Source organism: Arachis stenosperma, chromosome 3 (genome assembly GCF_014773155.1).
Source record: "Arachis stenosperma cultivar V10309 chromosome 3, arast.V10309.gnm1.PFL2, whole genome shotgun sequence".
NCBI classification, from domain to species: domain Eukaryota; kingdom Viridiplantae; phylum Streptophyta; class Magnoliopsida; order Fabales; family Fabaceae; genus Arachis; species Arachis stenosperma.
This window is the reverse complement of record NC_080379.1, coordinates 151,975,430-151,989,187: the sequence shown is the minus strand read 5'-3', so window position 1 is coordinate 151,989,187 and position 13,758 is coordinate 151,975,430. Positions and strand designations below refer to the sequence as shown.

Here is a 13,758-nt window from a genome sequence, read left to right as displayed (position 1 = left end):
CCAAAGAAAAAATTAATGTGTTCAAGGATTAAATTGAGCTACAAAAGATCAGAGAATTCATAATATTATCCGGATTCTAATTCCAGATGACAGTGACATTCTTCTGATTCAAAGGAGAGTGAGATGCCAAAACTATTCAGGATTGCAGTTGTAAATCCCACTATAAGAAGAGACATGGGCTTAATCGAACTCTCATTCTCATGCAAATTCACATCCTAAGCCTATATTAATTTTGGTTGCTTGAGGACAAACAACAATTCAAGTTTGATGTTGTGATGCGTGAGCATCTTTTCAATCTTTTTCTAGTGAATTTGCATCTAATTTGTTGAGTTTAATAAAGAATTAATTATCTTTTAGCCAATATGGATGCTACTTTGAGTCTTGTGCAATTTTGTTTATTTTAGGTAGCATTCGACTGGATTTGATGGAGTTTCTGCAGCATAAGAATAAAAGGAGATGGCAGCGAGGAGCGACGTGTACGCGTGACTAACGTGTGAGCGTGATTTGGAGCTTTCCATGGCGACGCGAGCGCGTGATTGACGCGTACGCGTGATTTGAAGATTTGCACAGTGACCCGTGCGCATGACCGACGCGTCCGCGTGACTCGCAAAAAAGACCATCGATGCATACGCGTGACTGACGCGTACGTGTGACATGCGCCACGTGCAAAAAACGCAGAAAAACGCTGGGGGCGATTTCTAGGCTATTTTGACCCAGTTTTTAGCCCAGAAAACACAGATTAGAAGCTGCAGAATAGACAAAATATGTTGTCCCCATCCATCAATTGAAAAGATTTGCTGATTGCTATAATTAATTCTGATTTAAATTCAAATTTGATTTTTAAAATAGGAAAAGATATTATTTTAATTTTAGATTTTTAAATTTATGAGGATTAGTTATAAAAAGGAATTCCATTAGTTAAATTAGAGTCCATCAGATTGGAACTCTGTACATTTTGATGAGAATCCTATTTTTCTCTAAACCATGAGCAACTAATCCTCCATTGTTATGGTTAGGAGCTCTGTCTATTTGTATGGATTGATTTTATTACTTTTTCTATTTTAATTCATGTATGGATTTATAATTTAAGAATTGTTTTCGCTCTTTATCTTGTGAATTTGGGTGGAACGGAAGTATGAACCTCTTTCTATTTGAGTTCTTGTAAAACTTGAAAAAGCTCTTTACTTGAACAATAGCTTGAAAACATATTCTCCTAAATTTTAATTATTTGGATTTAACAGGATACGTGACATATAATCCTCTTATTTTTGGATAATTAGAATTTTTGTGGCATATAAATTGGAATTTGAATTTCACCCTCTAATTGGAATTAATTGACCAAGGCATTGGCAGTCGATGAATTTTAGAGGAGACTAGAAAGGTCTAAGGAATTAGGGTCTAGTCACATATAGTTTGCCATAAATTAAATCCTACATGATTAAAATAGTTAGTAAGAAAAGTTAATCCGGAAGAATAGATAACTCTGAAACCTTAACTGTTTCCCCATATATATTTCACAACTCATTTGCTGCTTGCTTTCTGAAATTCTTAATTACTGTTTAATGCTCTTTGAACATCCAAACACTCTTTTCTGCTTGCCTAACTAAGTGGTTTAACCAACCATTGCTGCTTGATCCATCAATCCTCGTGGGATCGACCCTCACTCACCTGAGGTATTACTTGGTACGACCCAGTGCACTTGCCGGTTAGTTTGTGAATTGTAAAATACCACACCAATTTTTTGACATGGTTAAAAAGTTTATTAAGGTATTTATGGATGATTTTTTTGTATTTGGTAATTCTTTTGATTCTTTCCTGTGGCATCTTTCCTTAGTCTTGAAGCAGTGCCAAGAAACAAACGTTATTTTGAATTGAAAAAATCCCATTTTATGGTGAGTGAAGGTATTACTCTTGGGCACTATATTTCAAGTAAAGGAATAGAGGTTGATAAAGTTAAGGTGGAGGTAATTGAAAAATTACTACCATCCACTAGTGTAAAGGCAATCCAGAGTTTTTTAGGACATGCATGTTTTTATAAAAGATTTATAAAGAATTTTTATAAAATTGCTAAACCTCTGAGCAACCTCTTAGTTACAAACATTTATTTTTTGCTTTAATGATGATTGTTTGCATGCTTTTGAGATTCTGAAAGCTCAGCTTATCTCTGCATCCATCATAGCTCCTCTTAATTGGGATTTACCATTTGAATTGATGTGTGATGCTAGTGACCATGCTATAGAAGCCGTTTTGGGGCGGAGACAAGACAAGCTTGTGCACGTCATTTATTATGCTAGTCGTATGCTAAATAACGCGCAAAGAATCACAGAACTATAGAAAAAGTACTATTAGCTATAGTTTTTGCTTTTGATAAGTTTAGGTCCTATTTGATTAGTTCTAAGATTATTGTTTATTGATTGATCAGGTGGGTGCTCCTTCTTCAGGAGTTTAATATTGAGATTAGAGACAGAAAAGGTTTGGAAAATCAAGTGGCTGACCACCTTTTCCACCACAAATTTGTTGTCCTGGATAATTACACTAACAGCTCTACCATTAGAAGTTTATGATTGACTATTGTTAGATTCAGGGTGAAGAGAAGCTTCATTCAAAGCAACAGGATTCGAAGCCAAATTATTCTTTGCATTATGATCTCTAGGTACTTCATGGTTGATACTCTCATCCATACCTAAAAATTACCAACAATCTAATAACAATATCACAACAACCCACAACAACCCACTCCAACCCAGTAATCTCAACAGTCAACATAGATAATTACACAATAAAAAATAAACAACAACAAGATTTACAGATTAACTAATGGTGCACGAAATTGTGATCAATACAACTTCGCACAACTAACCAGCAAGTGCACTGGGTCGTCCAAGTAATACCTTACGTGAGTAAGGGTCGATCCCACGGAGATTGGTGGTATGAAGCAAGCTATGGTCATCTTGTAAATCTCAGTCAGGCAGACTCAAATGTATAATGGTGATGAACGAAAATAACATAAAAGATAAAGATAGTGATACTTATGTATATCATTGGTGTAAGAGCTTCAGACAAGTGTATGAAGATGCCTTCCCTTCCGTCTCTCTGCTTTCCTACTGTCTTCATCCAATCCTTCTTACTCCTTTCCATGGCAAGCTCGTGTAGGGTTTCACTGTTGTCAGCAGCTACCTCCCATCCGCGCAGTGAAAGCTAATGCACACACTCTGTCACAGTGCTGCCAATCACCGGTTTGGTTCCCTCCCCTACCGGAATAGAATCACTCTTTTGCGTCTGTCACTAACGCCCAGTAGGTTACAGGTTTGAAGCACGTCACAGTTATTCAATCATTGAATCCTACTCAGAATACCACAGACAAGGTTTAGACCTTCCGGATTCTCTTGAATGCCGCCATCAGGTCCTGCCTATACCACGAAGATTCCGAAGAATCCAAGAGATATTCACTAGAGCCTCGGATGCTTGTAGAACAAGAATGGTTGTCAGTCACCTTGTTCATAGGTGAGAATGATGATGAGTGTCAATCATCACCTTCATCAAGTTGAAGAACAAGTGATATCTTGGACAAAGAACAAGCGGAATTGAATAGAAGAACAATAGTAATTGCATTAATACTCGAGGTACAGCAGAGCTCCACACCTTAATCTATGGTGTGTAGAAACTCCACCGTTGAAAATACATAAGAACAAGGTCTAGGCATGGCCGTGAGGCCAGCCCTCCAATGATCTAAGAACTAGATGTCCGAAGATTCCTGGATGTCAAATACAATAGTAAAAGGTCCTACTTATAGAAACTAGTAGCCTAAGGTGTACAAAGATGAGTAAATGACATAAAAATCCACTTCCGGGCCCACTTGGTGTGTGCTTGGGCTGAGCAATGAAGCATTTTTCGTGTAGAGACTCTTCCTGGCGTTTAACTCCAGCTTTTATGCCAGTTTGGGCGTTTAACTCCCGATTAGGTGCCAGTTCCGGCGTTTAACGCTGGGAATTCTGAGGGTGACTTTGAACGCCGGTTTGGGCCATCAAATCTTGGGCAAAGTATGGACTATTATATATTTCTGGAAAGCCCAGGATGTCTACTTTCCAACGCCGTTGAGAGCGCACCAATTGGGCTTCTGTAGCTCCAGAAAATCCACTTCGAGTGCAGGGAGGTCAGAATCCAACAGCATCTGCAGTCCTTTTGAGCCTCTGGATCAGATTTTTGCTCAGATCCCTCAATTTCAGCCAGAAAATACCTGAAATCACAGAAAAACACACAAACTCATAGTAAAGTCCAGAAAAGTGAATTTTAACTAAAAACTAATAAAAATATAATAAAAACTCAACTAAAACCACTAAAAACATACTAAAAACAATGCCAAAAAGCATACAAATTATCCGCTCATCACAACACCAAACTTAAATTGTTGCTTGTCCCCAAGCAACTGAAAATCAAATAGGATAAAAAGAAGAGAATATACTATAGACTCCAAATTATCAATGAAACATAGCTCCAAATTAGATGAGCGGGACTAGTAGCTTTTTGCCTCCGAACAGTTTTGGCATCTCACTTTATCCTTTGAAATTCAGAATGATTGGCTTCTTTAGGAACTCAGAATCCAGATAGTGTTATTGATTCTCCTAGTTAAGTATGATGATTCTTGAACACAGCTACTTATTGAGTCTTGGCCGTGGCCCAAAGCACTCTGTCTTCCAGTATTACCACCGGATACATACATGCCACAGACACATAATTGGGTGAACCTTTTCAGATTGTGACTCAGCTTTGCTAGAGTCCCCAATTAGAGGTGTCCAAGGTTCTTAAGCACACTCTTTTTGCCTTGGATCACAACTTTATTTCTTTCTTTTTCTCTTTCTCCCTTTTTTCGTTTTTCTCCTTCTTTTTCTCCTTTTTTTTTTGTATTCACTGCTTTTTCTTGCTTCAAGAATCATTTTTATGATTTTTCAGATCCTCAGTAACATGTCTCCTTTTTCATCATTCTTTCAAGAGCCAACAATTTTAACATTCATGAACCACAAATTCAAAAGACATATGCACTGTTCAAGCATACATTCAGAAAACAAAAGCATTGCCACCACATCAAACTAATTAAGCTAGTTTTAAAGATGAATTTGAAATCCTGTACTTCTTGTTCTTTTGTGATAAAAACAGTTTTCTTTTAAGAAAGGTGATGGATTCATATTCATAGCTTTAAGGCATAGACACTAAGACACTAATGATCATAAGACACAAACATGGATAAACATAAAGCACTAAAATTCGAAAAACAGAAGAATAAAGAACAAGGAGATTAAAGAACGGGTCCACCTTAGTGATGGCGGCTCTTTCTTTCTCTTGAAGATCCTATGGAGTGCTTGAGCTCCTCAATGTCTCTTCCTTGTCTTTGTTGCTCCTCTCTCATGATCCTTTGATCTTCTCCAATTTCATGGAGGAGGATGGCATGTTCTTGGTGCTCCACCCTTAGTTGTCCCATGTTAGAACTTAATTTTCCTAGGGAGGTGTTAATTTGCTCCCAGTAGTCTTGTGGAGGAAAGTGCATCCCTTGAGGTATCTCAGGGATTTCTTGATGAGAGGGGTCTCTTGTTTGCTCCATCTTCTTCTTAGTGATGGGCTTGAGGTCATGCCTTCTCAGTTGAACCGGCTTTGAATGCCATAAATGGTTAAAAAGCAATGCTTTTACCACACCAAACTTAAAAGGTTTGCTCGTCCTCGAGCAAAAGAAGAAAGAAGAGAGTAGAAGAAGAAGAAATGGGGGAGAGGGAGATGGCTTTGTGGTTCGGCCAAAAAGGGAGAGAAGTGGTGGTTTATGAAGGATGGATGTGAGTGGTGAAGAGAAAGAGATGTTGAGGTGATTGGTGAATGGGTGAAGAAGAAGAGAGAGAGTGGTGGGGTTGGTGGGGATCCTGTGGGGTCCACAGATCCTGAGGTGTCAAGGAAAAGTCATCCCTGCACCAAATGGCATCAAAATCCACGTTTTGAGCCATTTCTGGCGTTAAACGCCGGGCTGGTGCCCATTTCTGGCGTTTAACGCCAGGTTCTAGCCCTTTTCTGGCGTTTAACGCCAGTCTGGTGCCCCTTTCTGGCGTTAAACGCCCAGAATGGTGCCAGACTGGGCGTTAAACGCCCAACTGCTAGCCTCACTGGCGTTTAAACGCCAGTGAGTTCTTCCTCCAGGGTGTGCTGTTTTTCTTCCTGTTTTTCATTCTGTTTTTGCTTTTTTTCATTGTTTTTGTGACTTCTTATGATCATCAACCTACAAAAAAGATAAAATAACAAAAGAAAATAGTTAACTATAAAACATTGGGTTGCCTCCCAACAAGCGCTTCTTTAATGTCATTAGCTTGACAGAGGACTCTCATGGCGCCTCAGAAATACTCAGAACCGTGTTGGAACCTCCCAACACCAAACTTAGAGTTTGAATGTGGGGGTTCAACACCAAACTTAGAGTTTGGTTGTGGCCTCCCAACACCAAACTTAAAGTTTGACTGTGGGGGCTCTGCTTGGCTCTGTTTTGAGAGAAGCTCTTCATGCTTCCTCTCCATGATGATAGAGGGATGTCCTTGGGCCTTAAACACCAAGGATTCTTCATTCACTTGAATGATCAACTCTCCTCTATCAACATCAATCACAGCCTTTGCTGTGGCTAGGAAGGGTCTGCCATCTCTAATGAGATTCTTGCAGCTTGCACCTCAAAAATCCCTAATTTCTCCATTACAGAGAGGGGCATGAGGTTTACACTTGACCCTAAGTCACACAAGGCCTTCTTGAAGGTCATGGTGCCTATGGTACAAGGTATGGAAAACTTCCCAGGATCTTGTCTCTTTTGAGGTAATTTCTGCCTAGACAAGTCATCCAGTTCTTTGGTGAGCAAAGGGGGTTCATCCTCCCAAGTCTCATTTCCAAATAACTTGTCATTTAGCTTCATGATTGCTCCAAGGTATTTAGCAACTTGCTCTTCAGTGACATACTCATCCTTTTCAGAGGAAGAATACTCATCAGAGCTCATGAATGGCAGAAGTAAATGGAATCTCTATGGTCTCATTTTGAGCCTCAGATTCCCATGGTTCCTCATTGGGGAACTCAGTTGAGGCTAGTGCACGCCCATTGAGGCCTTCCTCAGTGGCGTCCACTTCCTCTCTTTCCTCTCCAAATTCGGCCATGTTTATGGCTTTGCACTCTCCTTTTGGATTTTCTTCTGTGTTGCTTGGGAGAGTACTTGGAGGGAGTTCAGTAATTTTCTTACTCAGCTGTCCCACTTGTGCCTCCAAATTCCTAATGGAAGATCTTGTTTCAGTCATGAAACTTTGAGTGGTTTTGATTAGATCAGAGATCATGGTTGCTAAGTCAGAAGTACTCTGCTTAGAACTCTCTGTCTGTTGCTGAGAAGATGATGGAAAAGGCTTGTTATTGCCAGGGCTATTTCTTCCACCATTATTGTTGTTGAAACCTTGTTGAGGTCTCTCTTGATTCTTCCATGAGAAATTTGGGTGATTTCTCCATGAAGAATTATAGGTGTTTCCATAGGGTTCTCCTTGGTAATTTACCTCTTCCATTGAAGGGTTCTCAGGATCATAGGCTTCTTCCTCAGATGAAGAGATCCTCCAGCAGAGCTATCCAAAGACATCTTGGATAGTTTAGAGAGATCATCATAGAAAATACCTATGATGCTCCATTCAGAAAGCATGTCTGAGGGACATTTTCTGATTAATTGTTTGTATCTTTCCCAAGCTTCATAGAGGGATTCACCATCCTTCTATCTGAAGGTTTGGACTTCCACTCTAAGCTTACTCAATTTTTGAGGTGGAAAGAACTTTGCCAAGAAGGCATTGACTAGCTTTTCCCAAGAGTCCAGGCTTTCTTTAGGTTGAGAGTCCAACCATATTCTAGCTCTGTCTCTTACAGCAAAAGGGAATAGCATCAGTCTGTAGACCTCAGGGTCAACCCCATTAGTCTTGACTGTGTCACAGATTTGCAAGAACTCAGCTAAAAACTGATGAGGATCTTCCAATGGAAGTCCATGGAACTTGCAATTCTGTTGCATTAGAGAAACTAATTGAGGCTTAAGCTCAAAGTTGTTTGCTCCAATGGCAGGGATAGAGATGCTTCTCCCATAGAAATCAGGAGTAGGTGCAGTAAAGTCACCCAGCACCTTCCTTGCATTGTTGGCATTGTTGTTGTTTTCGGCTGCCATGTGTTCTTCTTCTTTGAAGAATTCGGTCAGGTCCTCTAAAGAGAGTTGAGCCTTAGCTTCTCTTAGCTTTCGCTTCAAGGTCCTCTCAGGTTCAGGGTCAGCTTCAACAAAAATGCCTTTGTCTTTGTTCCTGCTCATATGAAGAAGAAGAGAACAAGAAAATATGGAATCCTCTATGTCACAGTATAGAGATTCCTTGAGGTGTCAGAGGAAGAAGAGGAATAGAAGACAGAAGTAGAAAATTCGAACTTATCAAAGAAGATGGAGTTCGAATTTTGCATTAAGGGATAGTGTTAGTCCAAAAGTAGAAGGATGTGAGAAGAAGGGAAGTAATTTTCGAAAATTTAAGTAAAAGATTTTGAAAACATTTTGAAAAACACTTAATTGATTTTCGAAAATAAGAGTGAAAAAGAAATCAAGTGATTTTTGAAAAAGATTTTGAAATTAAAAAGATTTGATTGAAAACTTATTTTGAAAAAGATGTGATTAAGAAGATATGATTGGTTTTAAAAAGATGTGATTGAAAAGATATGATTTGAAAACAATTTTAAAAAGATATGATTTGAAAACAATTTTAAAAAGATATGATTTGAAAACAATTTTAAAAAGATATGATTTTAAAAATTAATGACTTGCCTAACAAGAAAAGATATGATTCAAACATAAAACCTTCCTCAACAGAAAAGGCAAAAAATGTTCAATCAAATCATTAATTGTTAGTAAGTATCTTTAAAAAAAGAAAGAAATTAATTTTGAAAACATTTGATTGAAAAGATATGATTTTGAAAAACTTTGGAAACTTGAAAAAAAATTGATTTTGAAAACAAAATCTTCCCCCTTTGCCATCCTGGCGTTAAACGCCCAGAATGGTGCACATTCTGGCGTTTAACGCCCAAACTACTACCCTTTTGGGCGTTAAACGCCCAACCAGGCACCCTGGCTGGCGTTTAAACGCCAGTCTGTCTTCTTCACTGGGTATTTTTGAATGCCCAGCTTTTTCTGTGTGATTCCTCTGCAGTATGTTCTGAATCTTCAATTCTCTGTATTATTGACTTGAAAAGACACAAATTAAAAATATTTTTGGATTTTTAATAATGAGGAATAATCAAAATGCAATTAAAATCAAATAACAATGCATGCAAGACACCAAACTTAGCAGTTTGTACACTACTGACACTAACAAAATGAGAATGCATATGAGAAACAACAAAACACTCAAGTCAATAGAATTCAAAGATCAAAACAAGAAAATCATCAAGAACAACTTGAAGATTAATTAAGACACATGCAAAAATTCGAAAAATGCAAGAAGAACAGAAACATGCAATTGACACCAAACTTAAGATGAGACTCTAGACTCAAACAAGACATATTTTTGGATTTTATGATTTTGTAATTTTTTTTTTTTTGTGCTTTTTTCGAAAATTAAGTGAAAAGGAAAATAAAGGTATCAAAATTCTTAATGAGAATTCCAAGAATCATGCAATGTTAGTCTAAAGCTTTAGTCTAAAGGAATTAGACAGGGCCGGCTAAGCTTCAGCAGGACATTGCATTCAAGAGCTAAATTGATGAGAATCAATCAGCTTTGGTGATGATAAGAGCATCACCTTGAAACACTAGAATTCATTCTTAAGAACTCTGAAGAAAAATACCTAATCTAAGCAACAAGATGAACCGTCAGTTGTCCATACACAAGAACAATCCCCGGCAACGGCGCCAAAAACTTGGTGCACGAAATTGTGATCAATACAACTTCGCACAACTAACCAGCAAGTGCACTGGGTCGTCCAAGTAATACCTTACGTGAGTAAGGGTCGATCCCACGGAGATTGGTGGTATGAAGCAAGCTATGGTCATCTTGTAAATCTCAGTCAGGCAGACTCAAATGTATAATGGTGATGAACGAAAATAACATAAAAGATAAAGATAGTGATACTTATGTATATCATTGGTGTAAGAGCTTCAGACAAGTGTATGAAGATGCCTTCCCTTCCGTCTCTCTGCTTTCCTACTGTCTTCATCCAATCCTTCTTACTCCTTTCCATGGCAAGCTCGTGTAGGGTTTCACTGTTGTCAGCAGCTACCTCCCATCCGCGCAGTGAAAGCTAATGCACACACTCTGTCACAGTGCTGCCAATCACCGGTTTGGTTCCCTCCCCTACCGGAATAGAATCACTCTTTTGCGTCTGTCACTAACGCCCAGTAGGTTACAGGTTTGAAGTACGTCACAGTCATTCAATCATTGAATCCTACTCAGAATACCACAGACAAGGTTTAGACCTTCCGGATTCTCTTGAATGCCGCCATCAGGTCCTGCCTATACCACGAAGATTCCGAAGAATCCAAGAGATATTCACTAGAGCCTCGGATGCTTGTAGAACAAGAATGGTTGTCAGTCACCTTGTTCATAGGTGAGAATGATGATGAGTGTCAATCATCACCTTCATCAAGTTGAAGAACAAGTGATATCTTGGACAAAGAACAAGCGGAATTGAATAGAAGAACAATAGTAATTGCATTAATACTCGAGGTACAGCAGAGCTCCACACCTTAATCTATGGTGTGTAGAAACTCCACCGTTGAAAATACATAAGAACAAGGTCTAGGCATGGCCGTGAGGCCAGCCCTCCAATGATCTAAGAACTAGATGTCCGAAGATTCCTGGATGTCAAATACAATAGTAAAAGGTCCTACTTATAGAAACTAGTAGCCTAAGGTGTACAAAGATGAGTAAATGACATAAAAATCCACTTCCGGGCCCACTTGGTGTGTGCTTGGGCTGAGCAATGAAGCATTTTTCGTGTAGAGACTCTTCCTGGCGTTTAACTCCAGCTTTTATGCCAGTTTGGGCGTTTAACTCCCGATTAGGTGCCAGTTCCGGCGTTTAACGCTGGGAATTCTGAGGGTGACTTTGAACGCCGGTTTGGGCCATCAAATCTTGGGCAAAGTATGGACTATTATATATTTCTGGAAAGCCCAGGATGTCTACTTTCCAACGCCGTTGAGAGCGCACCAATTGGGCTTCTGTAGCTCCAGAAAATCCACTTCGAGTGCAGGGAGGTCAGAATCCAACAGCATCTGCAGTCCTTTTGAGCCTCTGGATCAGATTTTTGCTCAGATCCCTCAATTTCAGCCAGAAAATACCTGAAATCACAGAAAAACGCACAAACTCATAGTAAAGTCCAGAAAAGTGAATTTTAACTAAAAACTAATAAAAATATAATAAAAACTCAACTAAAACCACTAAAAACATACTAAAAACAATGCCAAAAAGCATACAAATTATCCGCTCATCAACTAACAATAATTATTCAAAATTATCCATAATCCTAAACCACAGTAATAAAAAATCACAGTTTACAGATTAACTAACAATAATTATAGTTACAAAAAAAATACCTAAAAGGCTAGAACATAGTAGATTGAGCACAAAGGGGACAAGGAGTATGACAGAAGGGCTGACGCGGCTGAAGCGCAGGAGCACGGTGGAACAGAGTTGGCGCTGGTGGGACAATGGCTGCACGATGGAGGCAGAAGGCGAGACCATTTGCAGTGGCGACGGTGGCTTAGAAGTTCGAATGGTGTCTTCATGATGGAGGCAGCTTCCAAAAGTTACGACGCCAACGGTGGCAGGGCAGTGGCTGGATGAAAGTGAGGGAGTGAGGGAGGAGCTTGATAAGAGGAAGGAGGAGTGTGACTGAATGAGGTTGTGAAAGAGACAAGGCTAAGAGGGTGCTGCAATTTGGTTAATGGTTAGGATTCCTCTAAACCAACGATGTCATTTTAAGCAATTTTCAAAAAATTGGTCGGGTTCTATTTCCGTTCGACTGAAAAATTGGCCAGTTCGACGGTCCAACGGCAGTTTTTGAATCTCCCAGTTTTGACATCTGACCAAATTTCTATATCCACCAGTTCACAGTTCAACCGGTTCGATCAACCAGTTTGAACCGAATTTCATATGTGATAATTTTCATATGTTATATTACTATCAGATTTGATATAAGAATTTTTTTCTAAATTATTTTTTAATATCGGTAATATTATATGTACAAATACTTTTGTAATTTAATCTAATTAAATTAGTACAAGTTTAACAAAAAAAGTGTATACATCACATACTTCTCCTTTTCATATTTTTTTAGCACAGAAACTTATTGATATAACACAAATTGTGCACATATCACATATTTATCGATAAAGCATAGAACTTTTGTTATATAGTACATAAATTTTTATACATAGCACAAATATTTTGCATATAGCATATAAATTTTTTCTACGATTGTATTTTGTTGGTTGAGTAGTTAATGTTTTGGGCATGTGATCGTTTAAAAATTTTTGTGGTATGCATCAAAATTTCTGTGTTGTACACTAAAATTCCTGTGTTATGTGTAGTTTGTTGGTTAGGTGTAAGTGTTCTAGACATGTGGTTCTTCAAAAATTTTTTTATTGTGCACCAAACTTTCTGTATTGTGTACCAAAATTTTTGTATTGTGCACCAAAATTTTTATGTTGTGTGTATTTTGTTGGTTGAGTCTCAATGTTTTGGATGATGATGATGATGATGATGATGATGAGGAGGAGGAGGAGGAGGAGGAGGAGGAGGAGGAAAAAGAAAGACGAGAAGGAATCAAACAAGAAAAGAAGAAGATGTCAACAATGTTTTTAAAGAAGAAGCAAGAAGAAGAAGAAGTAGGATGACGACGAAGACGATGTTGAAGAAGCACGCACATACAATAAACAGAACTTCGTTGGACTTAGTTAAAAAATCACTTGGTTGCCTAACTTTATTATTTTAATATTATAAATAAAGATTCTTAAAATTGAGAAGGTTAATAACATAATAAAATAATATTTTAATTATTTTTAAATTTATAATTTTTATTATTACGAATATCACTATTTAATTTAAAATTATTAAAATACTTTTTTGTTAATTTATCAATCTCAACATTTTAGAGGAATTTGATCTTTATATTATATATCTACAATACATTTTTTTGTATTGAAACAGGGTTAAAGAACTCAAAAAATAAAGACCTAGATACAAACTATACAGGGTAAGGCGGTCTCTCTTTCATAATCACTGAGGATACTAACTAGTTCCAGGGAAGGTAAATCCCAAAACACAAACATCATTTAAACTTAAACTCTTTTTTTCTAGGCAATTAGCACATCTATTACCTTTCCTATGAATTTGTACAAAAAATATACTCCAATCCTTCCTTTTCCACTCATTCACTTTTCTAATTATAAGATGGGAGGCCATTTTTTTCTTCCGTTGAGTCTCTGAACCATCGTCGCAGCATGTACTTCCACGACCACTTTTCTAAAGCCTATCATCCACGCAAGCTCTAATCCCTTTACCACTCCCCATAGTTCTGCAGTGAACACCGTCGCTTCTCCAGTTTGAGTGAAAAACCAGTGACCCATCACCCTTCATTGTTTCTCAGGAGAACGCCACATCCACTTCTGCTTAGGTTCATCTATGCAGCCCCGTCTGTGCTTAACTTCACCCATCCCTCTGGAAGTGGCTTCCAATTGATAAGCTTCTCTATTCTCCT

The 13,758-nt window shown here is 38.2% G+C and overlaps 1 non-coding gene across 1 annotated transcript; it reads left to right on the top strand.

The window, feature by feature from the left end:
- Positions 1–7,681: 7,681 nt before the first annotated feature.
- Positions 7,682–7,789, top strand: LOC130971728 (small nucleolar RNA R71). The gene has a single exon (XR_009082940.1). It is a non-coding gene; the product is annotated as a small nucleolar RNA R71 (small nucleolar RNA).
- The last annotated feature ends 5,969 nt before the right edge of the window (positions 7,790–13,758 follow it).